The sequence below is a fragment of the Neovison vison genome, chromosome 11, assembly GCF_020171115.1.
Source record: "Neovison vison isolate M4711 chromosome 11, ASM_NN_V1, whole genome shotgun sequence".
In the NCBI taxonomy this organism is placed as follows: domain Eukaryota; kingdom Metazoa; phylum Chordata; class Mammalia; order Carnivora; family Mustelidae; genus Neogale; species Neogale vison.
In genome coordinates this window covers 208,102,694-208,115,463 of record NC_058101.1, presented here as the reverse complement: position 1 = coordinate 208,115,463, position 12,770 = coordinate 208,102,694, and positions in this window count along the sequence as shown.

Sequence of the window (12,770 nt, the reverse complement as noted above, 5' to 3'; positions counted from 1 at the left end):
GTATGGAATCAGAAGAGACCCCGAATCGCTAAGGAAATGTTGAAAAACAAAAATAAAGCTGGCGGCATCACCTTACCTGATTTCAAGCTTTATTACAAAGCTGTGATCACCAAGACAGCATGGTACTGGCATAAAAACAGACACATAGACCAGTGGAACAGAGTAGAGAGCCCTGATATGGACCCTCAACTCTATGGTCAATTAATCTTTGACAAAACAGGAAAAAATATACAGTGGAAAAAAGACAGTCTCTTCAATAAATGGTGCTGGGAAAACTGGACAGCTATATGTAGAAGAATGAAACTCAACCATTCTCTTACACCGTACACAAAGATCAACTCAAAATGGATAAAAGACCTCAACGTGAGACAGGAATCCATCAGAATCTTAGAGGAGAACATAGGCAGTAATCTCTTTGATATCAGCCACAGCAACTTCTTTCAAGATACGTCTCCAAAGGCAAAGGAAACAAAAGCGAAAATAAACTTCTGGGACTTCATCAAAATCAAAAGCTTCTGCACAGCAAAGGAAACAGTCAAAAAAACAAAGAGGCAACCCCACGGAATGGGAGAAGATATTTGCAAATGACAGTACAGACAAAAGATTGATATACAGGATCTATAATGAACTCCTCAAACTCAACCCACACTAAACAGGCAAACACATCAAAAAATGGGCAGAAGATATGAACAGACACTTCTCCAATCAAGACATACAAATGGCTATCAGACACATGAAAAAATGCTCATCATCATTAGCCCTCAGGGAGATTCAAATTAAAACCACATTGAGATATCACCAGTTAGAATGGCCAAAATTAACAAAACAGGAAACAACATGTGTTGGAGAGGATGTGGAGAAAGGGGAACCCTCTTACACTGTTGGTGGGAATGCAAGTTGGTGCAGCCTCTTTGGAGAACAGTGTGGAGATTCCTCAAGAAATTAAAAATAGAGCTTCCCTACGACCCTGCAATTGCACTCCTGGGTATTTACCCCAAAGATACAGATGTCGTGAAAAGAAGGGCCATCTGTACCCCAATGTTTATAGCAGCAATGGCCACAGTCGCCAAACTATGGAAAGAACCAAGATGCCCTTCAACGGATGAATGGATAAGGAAGATGTGGTCCATATACACTATGGAGTATTATGCCTCCATCAGAAAGGATGAATACCCAACTTTTGTAGCAACATGGACGGGACTGGAAGAGATTATGCTGAGTGAAATCAGTCAAGCAGAGAGAGTCAATTATCATATGGTTTCACTTATTTGTGGAGCATAACAAATAGCATGGAGGACAAGGGGCGTTAGAGAGGAGTAGGGAATTTGGGTGAATTGGAAGGGGAGGTGAACCATGAGAGACTATGGACTCTGAAAAACAGTCTGAGGGGTTTGAAGTGGCGGGGGGGTGGGAGGTTGGGGTACCAGGTGGTGGGTATTATAGAGGGCACGGCTTGCATGGAGCACTGGGTGTGGTGAAAAAATAATGAATACTGTTTTTCTGAAAATAAATAAATTGAAAAAAAAAAAGAAATGGGCAGAGGACATGAACAGACATTTCTGCAAAGAAGACATCTAGATGGCCAACGGACACATGAAAAGGTGCCCCACATCACTCGGCATCAGGAAAATACAAATCAAAACCACATGAGAGAGCGCCTGGGTGGCTCAGTGGGTTAAGCCGCTGCCTTCGGCTCAGGTCATGATCTCAGAGTCCTGGGATCGAGTCCCGCATCGGGCTCTCTGCTCAGCAGGGAGCCTGCTTCCCTCTCTCTCTTTCTGCCTGCCTCTCTGTCTACTTGTGATTTCTCTCTGTCAAATAAATAAATAAAATCTTTAAAAAATAAAAATAAAAAAAAACCACATGAGATCCCACCTCACACCAGTCAGAATGGCTAAAATTAACAAGTCAGGAACCAAGAGATGCTGGCGAGGATGTGGAGAAAGGGGAACTCTCCTACACTATTGGTGGGAATGCACTTGTGCAGCCACTTGGGAAAACAGAATGGCGGTTCCTCAAAAAGTCGAAAATAGAGCTGCCCTACGACCCAGCAATTGCACTACTGGGTATTTACCCTAAAGATACAAATGTAGTGATCTGAAGGGGCACATGCACCCAAATGTTTATAGCGGCAATGTCCACGACAGCCAAACTATGGAAAGAACCTAGATGTCCATCAACAGATGAACGGATAAATAAGATGTGGGGTGTGTGTGTGTGTGTGTGTGTGTGTGTATATATATATATATATATATATATATGATATATATAAATGAATATTATATATAATATATATATAAATAAATACTATGCAGCCATCAAAAGAAATGAAATCTAGAGGGTATTATGCTGAGTAAATAAAGTCAATCAGAGAAAGACAATTATCATATGATCTCCCTGATATGAAGAATCTGAGAGGCAAAATGGAGGGTTTGGGAGGCAGGGAAGGAAAAAATGAAACAGCCTGGGATCAGGAGGGAGACAAAGCGCAAGAGACTCTTAATCTCACAAAACAAACTGAGGGTTTTTGGAGGGAGGGTATGGAGAGGGTGGCTGGGTGATGGACATTGGGGAGGGTATGTGCTATGGTAAGTGCTGTGAAGTATGTAAGCCTGATGATTCACAGACCTGTACCCCTGGGGCTAATAATACATTATATGTTAATTTAAAAAAAAATCCCATCCTATGGGTCGACGCTGAGGAGAGAAGCTTATCCAGTATAGGATGAGCTCCGCCTGAGGGAGGGAAATGGGTTTCAGAAGCCAGTGCAGCCCCAAAGGTAAGCAGGCTTTGCGGGACCAGCGGGAGTCGTGTGGGTCAGTTACAGCCTTCTTGGGAAAGGTGTCACATAAATGGGGAAGAAGCTATGCACATTCTGTCTCTAACCATTTTCCAAAATATTTTATTAAGCAGAAGACTGTTGGGTGCCAGCCTTTCTCATCTTTTAATGTGCACACCAAAAATACAGAACAGCAGCAAAATGGCAGAAAAATTCATTTGGGCATCTTCAATACTTGAGGAATACGAGAGCAGAAATCACACGAGACACAAAATGGTCAGGCAGCAAGCTGACTGCACGCGGGCTCCCCTTTCAGCGACGCATGGCCACAGGATCGTTCCCTCAATGAGATAACTGCACGTAAACAGAATTCCAAATGAACTTGGTTCATATAAAATGTGAACATGTGAAGGCAAACCCAGAAATCGGTAGCTTTCGTAAAGTGATGGGTCGGAGGGGACCAGACACGAAGGCCTTGTATGGATGTCTGGAAAGCATGGCTGGCTGGTCATGGACATCTACTCGGGAGGCATCACAGCACATACAACTTCATGATCATCGCTAATGTGTGATGCTCAAATTTCAGAGGTACCTCCTGCCCTCCTTCCCCTCTCCCTTGAGTACTGAGGCTCTCCCACATTCCTCGTGGCATTGGTGTGGGAGGGACACAGTTGTGACCAGAACAGGAAAATACCACTGGGGAACATCTGACCGTCCACAACTGTGGGAGCAGCAGGTGCACAGCACAGACGGGAAACCCGCCCGCTGCCCTGCACCGTGTCCCTGTGAGCCCACCTCTCGGCCCTCCCCTTTCCAGGTATCAAATCCCTAAATGTCATATTGGACTCAGGAATGTTTCTGGGAAGCGGATTCCCCTTCAGAGTACGCTTGACAAGAAAGTTAAATAACTGATGGGAAGGTCTGAAGAAAAACAGGGTCCCGATGTTATTCACTCGAGTGTATGCTCACGGGCAGGCAGAGGTGCGCCGGGCCCGGGCTTCACCGTACAGTAAATGGCTCGTCTGTGAGTAATCAATGGGTCACTCTATTCTCTGCCATTTTTGTGCATGAAACTCAAAGATCCTCACGACTCCAGTCTTACTAACTCCCACGACAACTCTGGGTAAATAACCAGCATCCTTAGGTCTTTTGTTCAGTCAGGACAAGAGGAGCCTGCGGAAAGGAAGTTGCTGGCCAGTCGTGCAGGCAAGTTCATGGCCAGGACCACAACTGACTTCCGTTTGTTTGCAGGAAGCTGTTCCTGAAAGACATCCGAGTCGTCCACGAATTCTGAACGTGAGATCCTCTTGGCACTTCCATCCTTGCCATTAATTATACACATAAGCTGCTCTCCCCGTTACTTCAGCCACTGTCCAGGGGACAGTGGGAACAAAGCTTGTGTTAAGCCTGATTTCTGGGTTCCAAGGACCTTTCCTAGTTCATGGTCCTCTCTCCTGAACACCAGCACCCCAGGGTCCTGCTCGTGGCCTGCATGGATCTCCCCTTCCCTGAGCCCAGGCTGGAGCCCCTGGCCCGCCGATGCTGTGATGTGCAGCCACAGCAGAGCCCACCATTCCTGCAGGGATGCCTCCCCCAGTCCAGGCCACCCCTGCACACTCAGCCACTCTCTCCCACCACAGCACCCTGCCCCCAGCGCGTGCATGGTCAGTGCTGCCCAGCACACCACAGCCTCGTGATGGGCGTTCCTGTGGGCCGCCAGGGGTCCTTGGAGCACACACACATGTATGCTCCCTGCAGTCAGACGCGGAGGTCCTCACCCCCACACTTAGCTCATGGAGCATGACGTCTGTGTAATGCCTCTGTGTGTAGCCTGGGTGCAAATTCCCTTCCCACTAAGGGCTGAAAAAGGTTCTGCTGCATGCAGGGGCCAGTCTGTGTTTATCCGTTTGCCCGTCTGTGGATGCTGGAGACGCCTCTGCTTCTGGCTACAGTGAGTCGGGCTGCTATGAACACAGTGTGCAGGTACCAGAAACCTCGCTTCCGTTCCTGGAGGGCGTGTCCTCTAAAGTGTGGGGGCTGAGCCATTCGTGCTGGGGACTGAATGTTTGTATCCACCCCCCAAAATTCACAGGCTGAAATGGAGTCCCAAAAGTGACGGCGTTAGGAGGTGGGACCTTTGGAAAGTGACAAGGTCACGATGGTGGAGCCTCCAAGATGGGCTCAGCGCCCTCATCCAGTGGACCCCAGAGATCTGCCCTCCCTCTCTGTACCCTGTGAGGACAGCCCAGGAGACGTCCTCGCCAGGAACCAACTGCAATGACACCTGCTCTCAGACTCCCAAGCTCCAGAAACCCAAGTTTCTGGTTTAGAAACCCCTCCCCCAGTTACAGAGTCCAAACCAACCGAGACCATCCTTCCTGCTGTCACTAAGGTGAGCCACCAAAGACACATGTATGGTTCTAACCCCGGTGACTTCTGCTGCCCGATGATGCAACGCTGATCCACCCCCCCCCCATTGCTCAAGCCCAAAGCGGAAGAGTCTCAAATCCTACCAATTACATCTGCAGCATGGGGAGACAGATGGACTGGTGGCTGGGATTTCCTTTCTTTTACTTTGTACAGATTCCAGTGTTTACAGGGTGTTTCAGCCTCACAGCCAAATGGAGTGGAAGGTGCAGGGATGTCCCCTAAGTCCCGACCTCCCCGTCTCCAGAGCTTCCCCACCCCTGCACCCGCAGCAGATGGCACACCTGTCACCACTGATGAGCCACGCACACTCATCGCCACAGGTTCCCTTGTGGTGCCGTACTCTCTGCGGGTTCGGACAAATGTTCAGAGTCCCATACCCACCATTACAGTGAGCTGAACTGCCATCACAGAGTCACACAGGGCACCCTGCCCCACAGATCTTTAGATGCAGTTTTCACTCAGTGTGGATGGTATGTTTGGGTCCCTCATATCTCATTGTGACTCACAGAGTTGACTGAGGTTTTGATTATTTCCCTTCCCTCCTACATCCGACTCATCATTAGTCCTCTCACACCGCAAGTCTAGGATTCATCACGAACCCACTCCCTGCCTCCATCCATACTGCCCACGCCATGTCTCCAAGTGACCTGGTGCTGGCCGCACAGCAGGGAGCCTCCCGGCTGCACCCAGGTCCAACATGGAGTTCAAGGCGCCAATTCTGCAGTGCACGTCCGACTGCGCGGCACCCTCTGGGCCCTCTGGCCAGTTCCTCTCCCTCTTAGGAGAGCAGCTGAACTTCTCCCAATGCCTGCGAGGCTCTGACCCCCGTTCCTCTGATGCTGGCACTGGCTACAGGGCTCTATCCTCAGCGTACTGAGGCAGAGGGCTTGCATCTGCTGTACCCTCTCCAGAATGATGTTCTTCCAGACCTCCACACAGAGCTGCCTCCCCTGCCATGAGAAATACACCCTAGACCTGTCTGCTGTCCTTGTCTATCCCTGGCCCTGGCTCACGTCCAGCCTCAAACTCTGTACTGACACCTTGGTGAGCTTGGAGAAAGCTATGACATTGCTCTCTCCCTGCGCAGCAGACCACGACCCCAGCCTGCCTCCTGTTCATCATGCTCCTCTCTCTGTCACCCAGTCTGCAACAGTGCCTGACACACAAGAGACACTCCATGAAAGTGGGCTCAGTAAATCAGAATGCACACAGCTCTCCTCACCATGAGGAGTGGCATCAGCAAACTGCATAGAAGGTGCGCAATGGTAAGGACTCTGCTAGCCAGAGGTAAGGCGGGGCCATATGCCGTGTCTTAGATGGGACACAGCACCTGCAAGGCCCAGGCTAGAAGATGCACCAGACAAGGGCGTGAGCTGAAACAGGAGGGTGGGGACACTTGAACAAACAGGGAGATGGACCAGCTGCCCAGTGTGATGAGAAACAGAGCCCGGGGGCAGGCAGCCCCCCCTCAGGGACCACTCGTCTGCCAGCATCTGAGAGCCTCGGAACACAAGTGTGCCAGGCTGACCTCTTTGGCTCCTCTGCTGGGCACTCGCCTCTGACTAACACCTGGTGCTCGCCCCTCCCCGAGGACCAGTCCTGGCGGCCAGTTCCCACCAGCGCTGCAGGCGGAACCAGTCACAGCTTCTTCCTCTGGGCCACAGGGTTCTCTCCCAGTCAGTGAGTGATGGATGGGGCGTTCTTCTCTCTCGACTGGAGGTGTTTAGAGGCCAAGGTTGGGTCTCCCCAGAACCTGTGCTCAGATAGGCTTCAGCATCAGAACAATCTTTGAAAATAAAGACTCCATTCTCTCCTCCCCAAGATTTACATTACTTCTTGTCAATCCAAATCATAACGTTGACATTCCTTATGTGTTCTGTGTCATACCAACTAGACTCACATGAATATGTACTCACTCGCCCGAGTACTGCTTCCATACAGATCCAAGTATAAATATGCAGACACCTGTATGGGTACTATATTATATATAAAGACATAACATATTCAAACACAAATACAAATACATAAAACCATATATAATCATATGCACACTTCTGTTTGAATGCCTCACTCCTACAAATCAGCACGTAGAGACAGACTCACACGCAGAAGTACGTGAGTGTAGGCAGTGTGTGTCCTCCCACTGTGGAATGGCCCATTAACAGGTGCTCCTGCTCCGAAGACTAAGTGTTCAGTCATGTTCCGTGTAGACTTCTGATCATCAAAATAAATACTAGCCGCAGAGGACTTGACCTAATTTATTGTCATCAAACTAATGTGAAACTGCATGAAGTAACAAAACCACTACACAATCTGCAATGCCAGGAGGACACAGGTGGATGGTGGGCAGGGGCCTGACCACCAGCCCCACAGGTAATGGCAGGACCAAGCCACTTCCACTTCCACAAGCCATAAATATTTCCACTGGGACCTTTTGTATCAAATATCTTTTCCCTGGCATCAGTGTGTCCTTGGTTTGTTCAAAAAGTGTCAGCAAAATATCACTTATTTTTAAGCCTAAAGCTTTCTTTGTTCATGGCAAGGTAATCATTTATCATAGCAGGATCCGCAGGAGTGGATAAGCAAGGCGTTATTTAGTACCATGGACAGAGGCTGTTATTTATCTGTCCTGTCTGGGATCATTACTCATACTGCTGTACAGAAAGAACTCCACTGCAAAATTTAAAACAATATTCACTAGGTGGTGGCTGTCATACTTTAATTTTACTTGAATTGGTATTTTTTATTTTTTGGTCCATCATAGCCTATTTCTTCTCCATTTCTGTCACTTGTAGACAGTGGATGAAGTTGAAAGGCAGTGAAGCCTACCTGACAAAGTGTAGGGTCTTTACAAATGTTTTTGAATTTATCTTGAGTTTATTTTTCAAAGAGAATAAGTCCTTGTGATAGTTCAGACTATATGAAATATTACCTTGAGTTGGGGCCCAACATAGCTATAATGGAAGCCTTGTCTTCAAGTCTGAAAGGGATTTAAAATACGGACACCTAAAATCATATTAATGTTGCAACCCTGTGTAGGAGGGCACCAATGGCCCCCAAATTCAGAGGGGCAGCTGAGTTGAAAAAGGCTGAGTTGAAATGTTGCTAACAGGTTCATTGAGATCTTGGCAGCCAGGGACAAGTCATATCAGTAGAAAGGCACGGAGAGAAGGAAGAGGGGCGAAAACCTGAAAAGCAGTAATAACGTAGCTGAAAGCATCATCAGCCCAACTTCTTATGGTCCTGAACAGCAGTAGGATGGGTGGGAACCCATGAACAGATTTCCAGATTGGACTGAAAGTATCTAGAACTCTTTCAGCTTTAGGATAACTTCTCTTGTTAATTTATTTTGTTTGGGTCAATCATGTACAACCTGAACATTAAAGCAACCAAATTTAATAGGTCACTACAAAGTGTTCAGAAGACACATATGGGGACCTGATTCACAGCACACTTAATGTATTTGAGGACCCAAATGTGTTCATCTGAGTTGAAAGGTAGTCACATGTCATACACAAATAACAGGAACAAAATTCAACACAAAATTTAAATATGGAAGTTAAAAGAACCATTACTCCCTTACTCTAATCCTGTCAGTAGGTCCCTTTCCTACATGACACAGCCTTTGCTTGTCAGCATAAAACAGAAAGTACCTCTCTCTCTTTCTGTTAGGCTACACCTGACCCACACCGGACCACTCCACACTCTCTCACCAAGCCAGGCTGTTCTGCAGCGCTGGGTGCTTGCACAGATATCACTTATATACCACTGACTTCACCTGCTTTCAGAGCACAATTCAGTGGTTTTCAGCATATTCACAGAGTTGTGCAGTCAGTGCCACATCCTGTGCCCTTTACCAATCAACCTCTAGTCCCTCCTCTTCCCGGCCCCTGGAAACCACCCATCTAATTGCTGTCTGCCCTTGCTCACTCTGCACAATTCATGTGAATGGAGTTCTACGGGGTTTTAATATGTGACCGGCTTCATTTAGCAAAATGTTTGCAAGGTTCATTTTGCTAGAGAATGCATCAGTGCTTCTTCCTCGTATTGTTAGGTAAAGGTCCACACTATGGATATATCATCATCTATTGACCCATTTCTTGGTTGTTGGATAGTTGGGTTGTTCGCACTTTCTGACCATTATGAATATACCCTTATGAATACTCATGTACAAGTGTCTTGAGTAGACCTAGGCTTCATTTCTCTTGGATGTACACCAAGGAATAAATTTCTGGTCATATGGTAACTCTACGGCTAACATTTTGAGGAAACACCAAACTGTTTCCCCAAGTGGCTGTACCATTTTATATTCCCAACAAACAGGAAGATGTGAGGGTTCCATTTTCTCCATAGTCTTACCAACACTTATTATTGTCTCTTTGACTATAGCCATCTCAGTGGGTGTGAAGTGGTATCCCCCAGAGACTTTGATTTGTGTTTCTCTGATGTGTAGTGGCATTGCACACATTTCCACGTACTTATTGGGCTATTGTATATTCGCAGAAATATCTATGTAAAGTCCTTTGCTCATTCTTTTATTGACTTATTTGTCTATTATTGATTTATAAGAATTCTCTGTAATGTCTAGATACATGCCTTTATTATGTATATGATTAGCAGTTTTCCCTATTCAATGGGTTTTCATTCTCACTTTCTTGATGGTGACCTCTGAAACACAAAGATTTTTAATTTTAATAAAAATCTATTAGTCTTTTTCCACCTTTGTTGCCCTATTGAAGAAACCATTACTTATTCTAAAAATCTGAAGATTTAGGGGCGCCTGGGTGGTTCAGTGGGTTAAGCCGCTGCCTTTGGCTCAGGTCATGATCTCAGGGTCCTGGGATCGAGTCCTGCATCGGGCTCTCTGCTCAGCAGGGAGCCTGCTTCCCTCTCTCTCTCTCTGCCTGCCTCTCCATCTACTTGTGATTTCTCTCTGTCAAATAAATAAATAAGATCTTTTAAAAAAATAAAAAATAAAAATCCGAAGATTTATATTCATTGTTCTGTAATTTCGGCTCTTACATTTAAGTCTTTGATGGATTTTATTTTAAGTTTTGCAAACGGTGTGAGGTAGGGGCTCACCTGCATTCTTCTGCATGAGAACATTCAGCACCATTTGTTGAAATCTTATCCGTTGCTTACGATTTATTTTAAATGTCAGTCATTTCAGAAATCACCTGTAATTGCCCAGGATGACTTAAATGGCACCTCTGTGTGTTTCCAGAGCATCTCTTTCCAAGTAATACCTGAGTCGCATTAGAACAATTTGTCTTTCTTCCTCGGGAGATTACACACGCTATCTGTACAGCTGTCGGTGCATATCTTCAGTTCACAACATGCAATGCTGAGTGAAAACGGTCTTTGATGCATTTACACAATGACTATTTGAGCACCTGTGTCATGTATCCAACTCTGGCTGGGAACTGGAGTAACAAAGCTAACTTATCCAGAGGAGAGATACCCATGTGGATGTGTGAATATACCCTGGACCAGGGGCACCTGGGTGGCTCAGTCGGTTAAGTGACCAACTCTTGATTTTGGCTCAGGCCATGATCTCAGCCTCCTGGGATGGAGTCAGGCTCCCTGCTCAGTGGGGAGTCAGCTTTTCTCCCTCTCCTTCTGTCCCTCCCACTCGTGCTCTTTCTCACTCTAAAATAAATCAATCTTAAAAGTAAATAAATAAATAAATAAATAAATAAATAAATCCACCCCGTACCTGCATCACATCTTCTGAAACAAGAAAGAACCACCAGTATATAGAAAACCATGAATATCTGGCTACACCTGAGGTAGGGCTTGGAACAGGAAGGTCACCCAGGGTCAGATTCCAAGATTTTTAATCCACTTGTGTAACTTGCTTAATGAACTCCTCAAACTCAACCCACACAAAACAGACAATCATATCAAAAAATGGGCAGAAGATATGGACAGACACTTCTCCAATGAAGACATACAAATGGCTATCAGACACATGAAAACATGTTCATCATCACTAGCCATCAGGGAGATTCAAATTAAAACCACATTGAGATATCACCTTACACCAGTTAGAATGGCCAAAATTAGCAAGACAGGAAACAACATGTGTTGGAGAGGATGTGGAGAAAGGGGAGCCCTCTTATACTGTTGGTGGGAATGCAAGTTGGTGCAGCCTCTTTGGAGAACAGTGTGGGGATTCCTCAAGAAATTAAAAATAGAACTTCCCTATGACCCTGCCATTGCACTCCTGGGTAATTACCCCAAAGATCCAGATGGAGTGAAAAGAAGGGCCATCTGTACCCCAACGTTTATAGCAGCAATGGCCACGGTCGCCAAACTGTGGAAAGAACCAAAATGCCCTTCAACGGACGAATGGATAAGGAAGATGTGGTCCATATACACTATGGAGTATTATGCCTCCATCAGAAAGGATGAATACCCAACTTCTGTAGCAACATGGACGGGACTGGAAGAGATTATGCTGAGTGAAATAAGTCAAGCAGAGAGAGTCAATTATCATATGGTTTCACTTATTTGTGGAGCATAACAAATAGCATGGAGGACATGGGGAGATGGAGAGAAGAAGGGAGTTGGGGGAAATTGGAAGGGGAGGTGAACCATGAGAGACTATGGACTCTGAAAAACAATCTGAGGGGTTTGAAGGGGTGGGGGGTGGGAGGCTGGGGTATCAGGTGGTGGGTATTAGAGAGGGCATGGATTGCATGGAGCACTGGGTGTGGTGCAAAAATAATGAATACTGTTACGCTGAAAATAAAAAATAAATTAAAAAAAAAAAAGGTGCCCAGGAGTGGGGCTGCATCCTAAAGGACAATGAAGCTATTTTAGGCAGTTAAGCAAGGTGGTTATATAAATAAATTTGGATTTCAGAGTGATTTCTCTGTAGCTGGTAGATGAGCATCTGGAAGAAAGCCCAGAGAGGTAAGACGGTGACTGCTTAGGACTCAAGAGCATGGTGCCCGCCATGGGCTGGAAGGCCCCTTCCTTGCAGGCGGACTGTGAAACACAGGGAAACAATGCCTGGATAGTTTTCTGGGTTTTTGTTTTTGAAACCTCACTTGGGAAAAAAGCAGGCCATGCAGCAAAAATCCAAGGAACCAGGCGGCCGCCCAACCTCTCACACGAATGTGTCGAAAGAAGGAAGTAACTGATCTCACAGCTTCGCCTGAGAAGGACGGAACAGCCAACGGGAGCGCAGAGCTCTGAACGTGGTCGCTGGCAGAGAACACTGGGCTGAGGGAAAAACAGGGAAGACCAGGGCCACTCAGGCCAGCCCTTCCGCCCGCCAACACCGCACGAGCACGTGAACATTCTTGCCGGCAGACGGGCTCCCACGGACATGCTTGGGTGCCGCTGGGTCCCCAGCCGCCAGCCCCCCACCGCTCTGACTCCTTGCTCCTCCTTCTCCAAGCCATGTGGCCAGCCAGCATCAGGACTGGGATTGGTAGCCCCATCTGCTTTTCTCGGCGCAGGGGCTCCCTGTCCCCCACACCACATGACTCAGGGGAGACTCCTGGGCAGTCAGTGTAGGAAACGGCCACAGTTCTGCAGTATGCAGGTTCCC